Source organism: Epinephelus moara, chromosome 1 (assembly GCF_006386435.1).
Source record: "Epinephelus moara isolate mb chromosome 1, YSFRI_EMoa_1.0, whole genome shotgun sequence".
NCBI classification, from domain to species: Eukaryota; Metazoa; Chordata; class Actinopteri; order Perciformes; family Serranidae; genus Epinephelus; species Epinephelus moara.
In genome coordinates this window covers 681699-684923 of record NC_065506.1, presented here as the reverse complement: position 1 = coordinate 684923, position 3225 = coordinate 681699, and positions in this window count along the sequence as shown.

Genomic DNA, 3225 nt, shown 5'->3' with positions numbered 1-3225 from the left:
AAGACTACATTCTAATGCAAGGGTGTAGGAGAAGCTTCCCAATCCATTCATCCACTGGATGCCCTCAGACTTTCCAACTGGTTCCAGTCATCCGCCTCTGTCTTTTGCTTGTATTATTATATCAACCCCTCTCAGATATCTTTAAAAAAAAATAAAAAAATTATACGGTTGGAAAATTGCATATAGATTGCATAAATAACTGCGGAGAAGTCCAACATTAACACGCAGTAGTTATATCAACATTAGTACACAGCTGTGAAAGTTAACATAGCTAAAACATGTCAGGACAGTATCACAAGACTAGTTCATCCATTAGGTATGTTATTTACCTGAATGCTAGTTGTATTTGATCCAACTCTTGTACCTTTTGTACATGAAAACATCTATGAACTCAGTAGGGTCACAGAATGCAGCTTATCAAGCACAGCATGTTGTCCTGAAGTTGGTTCTGACACTGCAGGCCCTCACTTTGTCTATGTATTTTACAGCGAGGATTCCAGTGGCACCATTAATATAGTTCCAGAGCTTTAATATGAACAAAAGTCTAAGAGCATAAACACTTAAATGATGATGATTAAAGGAACTTATTTTAGGGGCTCATAGCAGTCTAGTTCCAGTTAGAGAACTGTCTGTGGACCAGAAAAGATAAATATCACACAGCTATTTAGTCTTTCAGCAAACAATTTTCCTTGTTATGTCATGTCCTCAATGTCCTGTAGACAACAATACATAAACTGTGTAAATCCCAGAGAAGACAGTATCATTCAGGTGCTGCTGCTTTGTTTCTCCCTGCTTTATGACTCAGTTTTGCTTTGCTTGATTGTGTCTCACAGTTATAGTCCTGGACCTCACATGTAAAATAAGCGTCGCAGTTCAGATGACCACATCACTCTCAGAGCTCTGACAAGCAACATGGAGGTAATGGCATCTCTGACCTTGCTGAGAAGTAGAAGTTGTCCAACCAATCACACTTATGAGTCCTATCAGCTTTAAATAGTATTAACTTTGGTTACTGTACAAACACCACACTATTTACTTTGATTTATATGACACAGTAATTGAATGCGTTCCTAATCACTGATGTTTGTTTTCTGCACATAAATGTGGATCCATCTGTGTAGATATCATCAGTCATCACTGTTAAAAATGGATTACTAACCACCTTTACTGTAAATCATGCACACAACCTGTCCTCAGTCCCAGAGGAGAGAACAATCATTTCAAAGTGCATTTTCCTTCTGAAAGTGATATGATGAGAGCTTTGCTCCTAGTGCTGTCTGAGGCTGTTAGTCCACTCTAAATTTCGAGAATAGAATGGCTGCATCATATTGACCAGATATGAGATTATTATCTGCTGCTACTCTTTTTGTCACCTGTTGTGTGACTGAAAGAAAATGTGACAAATGCATTTGCACATAAAAATTGACTGTATTTTATATATTTGATGAAGCACATATGTATTTACATATGTACTTTATACATACATAATATGTGCATATGGGGTCCTGTCTGCTGTGGTAGACCCCTGCTTCTATAGATCTTCTACTAAGTGCCTGTCCCTGTGCTGCCAGAATTTATTAATATCGGCCACTTCTTCAGTCTGTTGGTGGTACATGCCATGCAGGGGCTTGTCCTTCCATGATAGTTCGTCCTATTCTTCTGCATTCTCAAGTTTCTGATGCTTGAGGTATTCACTTAGCAGCTCATGTTTGGGGACCATCTTCACGATGTATTCCTGGATGTTGGTTGTTTCATCAGTGGCTCTGGCACTCAACAGTCCCCCCCCCCATTCCGCTTAGTACACAGTCTCTGCTGGACTTAGGATGAAACCCTCCATGCATTCTGAGAAGATTCCTTGTCTGGATATCAGTGGCCTCTGTCTCCTCCTTTGCTCAGCTTATTATATGACTGATAACTGGCAGGGTGTACGTGTTGATGGCTTGGACCTTGTTCTTTCCATTCAGCTGCCTTCTCAGGGCCTGCCTTACTCTTTGTAGGCATTTGGCTGTGGCTGACTTTCTTGCCTCCTCATGGTTCCCATTTGCCTGCGGGACCCCAAGGTATTTGTAGCAGTCCTGAACATCTGCAATACTGCCCTCCGGTAGTTCAACCCCCTTGGTTCTGATTGTCTTCCCTCTCTTGGACACTGTTTGACTACACTTACCTAAACCGAATGACATTCTGATGTCACTGCTGTAGAATAGCTGTAGATCAATCAATCAATCAATCAATTTTATTTATAAAGCCCAGTATCACAAATCACAATTTGCCTCACAGGGCTTTACAGCATACGACATCCCTCACATGGTGAGTAAGTGCCAGGAGGAGTTTGAAATGTCAAATGGAGTGTAAGAGCTGAAAAAAGTTAGTCAGTTTAACAATTTATATAGTGTCACATTTTGAGTCAGATGATGTGTAGATACTTAAAGCAGTTGAACTGTCACTTGAGCTTGTTTAAGGATCTGAAGGCTCAGTTGGTGTGCAAGTGCAGAAAACATCTGAAATTTAGAGGAGTGTAATTGATTAGAAACAGTGGTGGATGAAGTACATCATCTTACCAGAAAATGAGTTTAAAGTTTCCCATTAGAACATTACTTGAGTAAAGTGTCTGATATTTAGGTACTTTTATGATATTAAATGTACTTAAGTATTGAAAGTAAAAGTGCAAATAGGCCTAAATGCTGGTAATAAAAACATCACGCGGTCTTAATTTTGAGAATTATTGAGTTTATTTTTTCCTAACATACACCACCTTAAAAATGGAGCAGGCATTACACTTGATGAAAGAACTTTTTGACAACTGAGAGTATTTAAGGAACAAAATCCAGTTTTTCCTTCCTTCTTTCTTCCCTTCCTTCCCTATTTTGTAGTAGCCTAAGTAACCAAGATGCTTAGGGGAAATGTGTTGGAATAGAAGTATGCATTTTATGTAGGAAAGAAGAAGGAAGGAAAAGTTAAAAGTTAAAAAGTGAAAGCTAAAAAAAATATAAAAACTAATTTACAGATTCTTACAATCAATCAATCAATCAATTTTATTTATAAAGCCCAATATCACAAATCACAATTTGCCTCACAGGGCTTTACAGCATACGACATCCCTCTGTCCTTATGACCCTCGCAGCGGATAAGGAAAAACTCCCCAAAAAAACCCCTTTAACGGGGAAAAAAAACGGTAGAAACCTCAGGAAGAGCAACTGAGGAGGGATCCCTCTTCCAGGACGGACA